The following is a 9,893-nucleotide window of genomic DNA, read 5'->3' as shown; positions in this document are numbered from 1 at the left end:
CTCTTCTGCCATGACATTCAGCCTTACCTTCAGCCCTGAGGAACAGAGTCTGCTCTCTACGGACTGAGACCTCTGAAACCATGAGCCCCCCAAATAAACTGTTCCTCCTCTATGGTTGTCCTGATTGGGTCTTTTAGTCACAGCAGTGAGAAAGCTACAACATCCTATTTCATGCACTAAAATCACATCATAACAATTTTCCCATGTCATTAAAAAATCATTCCTAAGGTTTCCAGTATCCCCTATAACCATGGCTGCTGCTGCCGCTGCTGCCGGCTCTGGGGAACCTCTGTCCCCTGATAAATTGCTCCAGAAAGGCGACGCGGAGAAACCTGAGGAAGAGCTGGAAGAGAACGACGACAGCTAGATGAGACCCTGTTGGAGAGACTCTGGGGTCTGACGGAGATGTTCCCGGAGAGGGTCCGGTCCGCGGCCGGAGCCACTTTTGATTTCTCCCTCTTTGTGGCTCAAAAAATGTACAGGATTTCCAGGGCAGCCTTGTGGATTGGGACCACTTCCTTAATGACACTGGTTCTTCCTGTTGTCTTTGAGAGTGAGAAGTTACAAATGGAGCATCTGCAGCAGCGGCAGGTACTTCTAGGGCCTCACACAGGGCTATCAGGAAGAATGCCAGGGGCTCTGCCTTCACTTCCTGGAAAGATCTAGGTTGTTACTGCTATGTTTGAGCTGTCTTGATGGGAGAAATTTGAAATTCAGTTGTGTTTAAAATGCTATCTGGGGCTTTTTTTTTTTTTTTTTAAACTCTGGCATATTGATCCAAACCTGATAGAAAGAATTCTCCCCTCACTGTCTCCGGGAGAGACTCCCAACTTTTAGCTGTGCCCTCCACGCTGTCCTCAATGTTTCTTCTGTCCTCACTCTGACACCAGAGTGCAGCTATGCAGATGGTTATTCCAGCTCTGGCCACCTTACCCCTTCTAGTAAATTGCTCCTAACTGGAAGATCTCCTCACTGTCCTATTGTGGGGTAAAAACCCATGCCTCACAATAGGAGGGAAGGATCCCTGACCATTAATGACTTTTTTTTTTTTTAAAGAATGGAGATACTGGGGAGAGACATGCACATATTGTGAAACCGACAAAGTTCACTGCACCTGTCTGGTAAAGCACCAGGAAGCCCCATGTATACTGGAGAGAAGGGAAGCTGGTTGCAGCTTCACCCACAAAATGGGGACAATGAGTGTGGAGGACAGAGCAGAAGCTCATTTCCTCTGCACATTTTGGCTATTAGACCTGTGTGTAGTAAAAAGTCAGTGCTCACTTTTTGTATTTAAATATTAAAAAATATTCCAATTCAAAGTGTCAAAAAAATCGTTCATAAGTATAGCTTATCTGATAGTTACAAAATAATCCACACCATTCATTGCATAGCAAAACATTTGAAATCATTTCTTTATTAGTAAACTTTGAGTTATCTAATTTTCTTTATCATAAATAACAATGTAAGGAGTCATGTTCACACTAATATACATAAGTATACATATACTAGGTACTCCATGATTCTGATCACTTTGTCATGATAGATTCCTAGAAACAGAATACCTGAACAGAGCTTAGTGCTTCGAAGGGTGGGAAAGTTCCCATTATACTTTTAATTTCCTTCACTATACATGAGTTTGTATTTTGTACATATGTTATTTAGGTTGCCCTTTTAAAAGTATACTATTTTCAGTAATATTTTAAGTATGGTAAAATACCTTTCCATTGTATGTATAGACAATTCTTTTGCCTATCCACTAATCTGTTGATGGATACTTAGATTGATTCCATCTTTGGTTGATAATGCTGCTTTGACCACGCATGTACAAATACCTCTTGAAGACTGTGCTTTTAATTCTTGGGAGGTATATATGCAGAAGAAGTAGAATTGTTGGACCATGTAATATTTCTATTTTTAATTTCTCAAGGTACCTGCATTTTGTTTTCTATAAAGGGTATACAACTTTACATCCATACCAACAATGCATAAGGGTTTAATTTCTGTACATCTTTGCTAACATTTGTTTTGTTTCCTATTCTTTTAGTAGTGACTCTTTTACTGGATACCTCCTTGTGATCTTGACTTCCATTTCTTTAACACCTTTTCATACATTGATCATTTATATATCTTTTTTGGAGAATTTTCAATTCAAGTCCTTTGCCATTTTTTATGTTGTCTGGGTTGGGTCTGGTTTTTTGGCCCAGTTTAAATTAGGTTATTTATTTTTGTTGTTCATTATAAGACTTCCTTAAATATTCTGGATATCCAACCCCTTATTAGAGATGTGATTTGCGAATATTTTCTCCTGTTCCATAGGTACTTTATCGCCTGTTTCCTTTGATATATGGGCGATTTTAAGTTTGTCATAGGCCCAGTCTGCTTTCGTTGCCTATGCTTTGGGTATAACATATAAGAAATCATTGCCAAATCCAATGTCATAAAAATTTCCCCTTATTTCTTTTGGATAAGTGTATAGTGTTAGGTGCTACTTTCAGGTATTCAATTCATTTTGAATTGATATTTAATATGGTGTAAGGTAAGGATCCAGTTTCACTTTTTTTTTTCACATGGATACCTACTTTCCCCAACACTACTTATTGAAAGGATAATTCTTTCCCTAGTGAATGGAACCTTTGTCAAAATCCTTTGGTGGCTTAGATGAGGATTTATTTCTGGCTACTCTTTTCTATTCCATTGGTCTCTACATCTGTCCTTATGTTGGATATTACACTCTGTTGATGACTGTAGCTTTGTAATAAGTTTTGAAATCAGAAAGTGGAAGGCTTTCAACTTTATTTTTCAAGATGATTTTGGTTATTTAGGAGATCCCTTGAGATTTCATATGTAATTCAAGATATGTCTTTCTGTTTCTGCAAATGTGTCATTGGGATTTCAATAGGGATTGCATTAAATTTGTAGATCTCTTTGGAAGGTACTGACATCTTAGTGATGGGAAGTCTTCTAATCTATGAATATGAGATGGCCGTCAAATTGTTCCCTTTTTTATGAATAGTTTTTTTCATATCTTTGCTTTTCTAAGCAGCCTTAATATCTTTAATTTTCTTAATACCTTTAATTTATCTTTAAGTTTTATGAACTTTTTACATATTATGGATATTAAACTTTTGTTATATTGTACTAAATCTTTTTTCAAGCTAGTTATTCATCTTTTCATTTTTTCCCTCTCTCTTCCTCTTTTTTTTTTTTTTTTCTTTAAGATAGGGTCTTGGTAAGTTTGCCAAGCTGACCTCAAACTTGCAATACTTCTGCCTCAGTCTCCCCAAAGTCTGGGATTATAGGCATGTGCAACCAAGCCCAACCATCTTTCATTTTCTCGGTGATGTTTCACTATAAGTTTTGCATCCAGTTAAAATTCATAGTCATCAGTTGATATCTTTTTCTCATCTAGATAAATTTGTAAAACTGCACTCAGCTAGAACAATAGCTAACATTTATTGAGTGCAGCCTATTCTGTAGGCACTGTCTTAAGTGCTTGATAGGTATTAGTTCTAACCTCACAAGTTTTCTAATCTAGGAACATGGGATGTATGTCCTATCTTTCCCTTTTTCAGAATTAATGCCTAACTCTATGAGATAGGCACTATAATTGTCATTTCATGTTATGTAAGTATAAAAAGGTCACATATTGGGCTGGTGACGTAGCTCAGTGGTAAATAACATGCTAGTATGCATGAGGCCCTGGGTTCATTCCCAGTACTGCAAGAAAAAAAAGGAGAAAAAAAAAAAAAAGCCTCTATACCTGTCCCAAAGTCACACAGTGAAAGCCAATCAGTGAGATGTCAGAGACTTCATTCCTTGATCTCTCTGTTCTTGTTGCCTCCTCTCCTTGCTTATGCCTTTTTCTCTCCACTCATGATCATTCAAATCTCTTGTAGGACTATCAACAAAAATGGATAAGATGCAGGGACTCTTTGTAAGCGGCAGGTAGGATCTTTGCCAACCAGGAAAGAGGCAATCCACTAATTGGTATCATGCATCATGGAGACAAGGTCACCCCTGGGTCTTTGGTCTAGATTAGGGGAGCCAGGGTAGGGAGTTTGATAAAACTAAGCTTGTCTCTAGAGCAACAGCCTCCTGAGGCTCAGTGACCAAGAGGGAAAAACATATTGGGGAAAATAAGAACATTAAGCTATTTATTTAAGATTTGACGTGGAACTGTTTCAATAACTACCAGGTCAATGACTTCTTAAGGTAGGTGTGTTTAGAAGTGCTCAAGACATCTTGAAATTCACATGAAATACTGTTTGTGAGTGATGTTGATAATAGCAAACATTCACGTTGCTAATAGCAACTTTTTCTTACAAGTGATTTTTTTGAGCCAGAAAATGAGGTACTTTTCTTGAGTTTTGATTTTGTTTTTGCAGTGTGCTAAACGTGTTCCTTCTCCACCCATCAAAGAGAATGCACCGGAGCCTCTCCAGACCAAACTCAGGCATGCTATATTCAAGGGAGAAAACAGTGAAACGACTTTGAATACCAGACTTTGAATACCATCGTGGTAACCAGAGTGCTACCAAAGCAAACCTGCATCTTATCTCATGTCTTGCTTATTTTTCAGAAGGAATCTTATTTACACATAGTCCTTTAATTTTGAAAAAACGCCGCTCCTCTTTGTTCTTTGATTGTGTAAGGGATGCCTTGTTAGCCTTTACTTCATAGTGAGTCCCTGTAATTTTGGGTATGTTCCCTGTGGCTGTGTTACGCATATTCATGAGCAAGTCTGTCACCTTCCATACTTGTCTGACTTTGGCAGTCAAACTGTGGAGCCCAAGGAGGAATTTACCTGGTAAGTGACAGCAACGGCAAGTGGGTCTGGAACTCTTGAAGAGGAAAGCTAGTCAAGATTCAGCTTCAAATGGATATGAACATCCTTTACCTGTGTGTTTTCTTTTAAAAAAGTAATAGGTGTACTGGTGACCCACTCTTTTAAAGGCTGTGAGGAAAGAACTCTTCTACATTCTCCATAGAACTTGGACATGAATTCAGGGGGACTGTGACAAAAGTTTGAGTAATAAGCTCTTTAGGACATTTGGTGGATGCTCACAAGGATGCAAGATTTTAAAAACATTTGTTTGTTCTTAAAAAATAATGCAGTAATTGAAAATCCTGGAGGATGCTACTCTACTCCCCTAGACGAGGGAGTTGAAAATCTGTATCACCTCAGAGCCACTTCAAATATTCTTCACAAGGCAGCAGGCAAAGACAATTCCTAGGATGTTTATGAAAACAATGCCCAGGGCTGCTACAGCCACCCACCGCCTGCACATTCTTCCTTAGCTAGACCGGATCTTCTCCACACCCCTAGGTGTAGATGGCCTTAGGTGGAAATCAATTGTCCATGGTGTTCTTGTGCAGCAGGAGTCAGGAACTCCACCCATGGCTAGGCTAGGGATGTTCTCTAGATCTGTGGAGTTAGCCATCCCACAGCAGTTAAATCTCCCTGCGTCTTGTCCAATAATGGCAGTACATCCACTGGCATGACAAGAGACAGGAAGATGGAAACGTGATCTTAAGACAGTGGTTGTTTTCTAGTCCCACAGCAGCCCATGAAGGCCACCAGAAAGTGGAACGTATCCACTGCAGTGACAACCATAGACAATAGGGGACCCAGAGTTGCCCTGTGGGTTATGGTATAAGCTAGGCCCTTATACTCATGCTGATCAGTATGAGTATACAAGCACCAGAGGCCAACAGAAGAATGTGGAGCAAGAATCTGACACATTTTATTTCTCCTTCTGCTGCCATCACTGCTGGCCCAGACACAGAAGACTTGAGGGCAGAAACCGTTTGTCTTGGTCACCCTGCATTTTCAGTTCAACAACCTTGGAAACGAGTAGACCCTCAGAAAATATTTGTTTGCTGCCAGATGCAATTATTACTACCTTGTCTTTGCTTTCTCAGTAACCAGAGCAGTGAGGACTTCAGTAACCTCCCAGCATCTCCAAGGAATCTTGGGAATCTTTTCTCTAAGGCAGAGCAGGCAGTTTAATGCCCCATCTATAATGAGGTGATTTAGACCCTCCAAAGACCACCATAAGAAAAAAAAAAAAAAAAATTGTTCACCAAAGCAGAAAGAACTCCATGAACAGAGGGTTTTGTTTTGTTTTGTTTTTTCTCTCATCCTGACTTATTTGAAAATGCCTAGAGAAGGGGTCTCCATATTGGGCCCTCATTCCCTTCATGAGGATGAGTGGATCAGGTGAACATTTGCTTTACAAGTGAGACCACCAGGGGGAGGAGACAGCTGACCAGTTATTGCTGCCCTGCCCCAATATTCCCAAGAAAGTAAGCTCGATGGTCCCTGTGGACTTTTCTGCTAAACACTCACTACTGGCTTACAGTATAGGGACTGCAATTCTTTGAAAAAACAGGCCTTGGACTTGGAGTCCACAAGCCTGTTCTTTAGGAGCAGTGATTCACTGAATCCCACCACCCCACAGGCTCCAAAGAGAACTAAAATTCCCCTCTAAGCAATCATTATTATTATGGTTGTTTCTTTTTCTTTATAGTAATGATGTATCTTTTATTTTGAAAAATTCCCACGATCTCTATGTGACTTATATTTGAGAGCAGCCAGAGTCTGCTCACAAGGCATTGCGGAAGCTGACGTTTATTGAGAATCTGCCACGCTCTGGCACCCAACCAGATGGACACTTCCTGTGTGAAATGACTTTGTTAGGCAGATATTATCGTTTCCATGTTTACTGAGAACAAAGCTGACGCTCTGGGAGGAAAAATAAGAACGTTCATGGGGTCACAAGGCTGGACTGAATTCCAGGGACCCTGTTTTCTTCTATTGCGAGGAAGATTCCATGAATGCTGGAAACAGTCATGAACTCGTTTTTATACCTCCATTGAACTTCGCACAGGAGCCTGGTGTGTTTGATAGGAAATGCATGTAACAGAACGTGCACAAAATACGCTTAAACAAATATGTGATTCTGGGGGGGATACTGGTTCATCCCTATCACATGAGTAAAGTTGAACCACGAAGAGCCAGCAGCAGGAGTCCTCAGGTTTTCTCTCTAGTGCTCTACACTTGCCTGAACACAGGGACCTGTATCTCTGTCTCTTAGTTGGAGTCTTCTGGGGAGAGAACCTCACTGGTTTCTAGTGGGTCAATGTATTGCCTCCTTTCAAGTCAGGTGTTCACCTCTAGTCCAATCACCTATGACCAAGAATCACGAGACTACAACCAGACCCCTGGGAGCAAATTCGGCAGATGGATGGGACTCTTCTCTGAAACAAACAAACAAACAAACAAACAAACAAATAAAAAACAATCCAGTGCTGGGTATCTATGGTGCTTGGACCAAAGGTGGTTACTGTACTTGGATGTAGCTCAGGAAGTGCTTATGGCCTGGTGTTTTCATTGTTGTTGTTGTTGTTTTTATTAGATTCCACCAAGCACTTACAGAACCTTGGTTGAATCATCTGTGTTTCATTCAATCCCTAGGCAGGGTTCATAAGGCCATATGTGTTCAAGGAAAATATGTGATATTTCTATATGCCAGTTGTCCCTTTGTTTACCACCACTGGAGCAAATCAAGAAAAGAGAAATGAACTATTTATTCTCAAAAGCCTGGTTTCAAGGGGACAGAGGAAATGGCAAAAACACTATTGGATAGAGCTATTGTGTTTGCACTGGACGATTACCAAGGACAGTTAGTAGATGGGTGGGCAGCAACAAGTAGGTGCTTTGTTTTCCCCCTGTAGGAAGTCATTTCCTCTGTTTTGCAAGTTCGTTGAATTTCTTTTGTTCCTGTGGTCAGTGACCTAAATGCACAACTCTTTTTCTCCCTTCACAGTGCCCTCATTTTTCATTTTACCTAACTGCAGAGCTGACTGAAAGCTGGTTTGTTGAGAAGGATGTTGCTTGCAGGTTAGCTGGTTGGCTCTGAGGACTGCAGGGACATGGATTGAGGACTGCGGGGACATGGATTAGTCTTATATTGCCATCAAGAGGTGACTACTGGAATTCCAAGGTGCTTTTAGCTAAAAGACTTGTTATGTCAATTTTCAGAACACAAAGTGAGCAAGTTAACTTTACATTGTTTTACTTTAGATTAAATTATTATTTTATAGATTTATAGAAACTTATAATGGAACAGTTTACCTCCTAAAACACGACCTTGTGGAAGGCTTAAATGGATAGACAACATTGCCAGGTGTGTCTGAGTTAGATAGTAAAGCTTTTGAGAACTGCCTCCACCTACCACCACTAGTGACTATCTTTGACCCAGGGTTTAAGTCTTCTAGGCACAAGTGTAAAGAAGCTCTAACAGAACACATGTCATAGGGGTTTGGGTTGACTAAATGAGAGAGCCTGTGTCACTCATTAGCACTTGGCAAACATTCAATAAATGACTGCAATTGTTTCTACCTGAAATTGGCCTTGCCTGAAAGCTTCAGGGAAGACTTCCGGCAGGAGGAAGCAGGGAGAAGAAGGCACCAGTAACCTAATGAAACTAAACACCAAGCCCATTACTGGAGCCGATGCTCAAAGAACACCTGAAAGGGTCCAGGAGAGGGGTGATGTCACCAGAGACAGCTCTACTAAGAGGGAGATGGAAAACATTCTTTTTTGTCCACTGATCATTTTAGAGATAGAAAATCATAAAAATATAAAATGAATTCTAGAAATGTCCTCCATTCTCTTTTCAAATGGAGCAACCACGTAATTGATTCACTTTTCAAGTGAAAATGGGAATCAGTAGTAGAGTGGGGCTAGAATGTAAAACTTTTGATAAGTAATCCAGTGTTCTTCATACAGTACTGAAATATCACTCAAGATTGGCCAAGTGAAGATTGCTCTAGATTCAAAAACATAACCTGGGGATGTGGCTCAGTGGTAGAGTGCTTGCCTACCATGTGCAAGGTCCCAGGTTCAATCCCCAGCACCAGAGGAGGGGGGAAAAAAAGACAGGTGATTTGTTTAACTTGATAATCTTGATTTTGCTTCTGTTTCTTTACTGGCAAAATGGCAATGATAATAATATCCTCCTGCAGAAGGCGAGAGTAAAGATCAAATGAGATATTATGTATAAAGCATTTAGAATTGGGTTATGCATGTTAACCAGTGTGATTATATAACAATACAGTTCATCTGTTAAACTGTTTCCTGGATGTGATCAGTGGGATTTGCTCTCTAAAACCAGACTTCTGTCTCCATGATAGTAAGCTCTTTAATGGTGGGGAAATTTGTCACCTTTTTATTCCTTCCAGCACTGTACAATTACGTTTTTTAAAAAATTAAACTTTAAATTGAGACAATTATAGATTCATGTGACGTTATAAGAAGTAATACAATGAAATCATGGGTATCATTTACCCACTTTCCTTTTGAAACTGTTTGCAGAACTATAATACAGCATCACAACCAAGATATTGACATTGACGCAATCCACTAATCCAATGCAAATTTCGCCAGTTTTACCTGTATTCAAATGAGTTTGTGTACTTAGTTCTATAAATTTTTATCACATCTACAGATTCATGTCTCCACCATCACAGTCAAGATACTGAAAAGTTCCACCATCCCCAAGGATCCCTTGCATTGACAGGTTTTAACCACATAACCTCCTCCTTCCCCACACCACAACTCTAGAAGTCCAACTGACATTGGACTTTTCCCACTCAGCATAATTCACTGGACATTCATCCATATTGTTGTTTATATCATTGGCTGGTTCCTTTTCATTGCTGAGCAGTAGTTGATGGCACAGAAGTAGCACTGTTTGCTTAACCATTCACTCCTTGAAGGGCTTTGGGGTTGTTTCTTGTGTTTTACTACTAGGAATAAAACTGCTCTGAGAGTTTATGTACAGATTTTTGTGTAAACATAAGTTTTCATTTCCCTGGGATATATTTCC

The 9,893-nt window shown here is 40.0% G+C and overlaps 1 pseudogene across 1 annotated transcript; it reads left to right on the top strand.

Moving 5' to 3' along the window:
• The first annotated feature begins 244 nt into the window (after nt 1-244).
• On the top strand, nt 245-741 carry LOC306665681 (mitochondrial import receptor subunit TOM22 homolog; annotated as a pseudogene). Its single transcript has one exon. The product of its transcript is annotated as a mitochondrial import receptor subunit TOM22 homolog (transcript).
• The last annotated feature ends 9,152 nt before the right edge of the window (nt 742-9,893 follow it).

Source organism: Sciurus vulgaris, assembly GCF_902686455.1.
Source record: "Sciurus vulgaris genome assembly, chromosome: 7".
Lineage (NCBI taxonomy): Eukaryota > Metazoa > Chordata > Mammalia > Rodentia > Sciuridae > Sciurus > Sciurus vulgaris.
The sequence above is the reverse complement of the archived record's forward strand: the minus strand, read 5'-3'. Positions and strand labels throughout refer to the sequence as shown.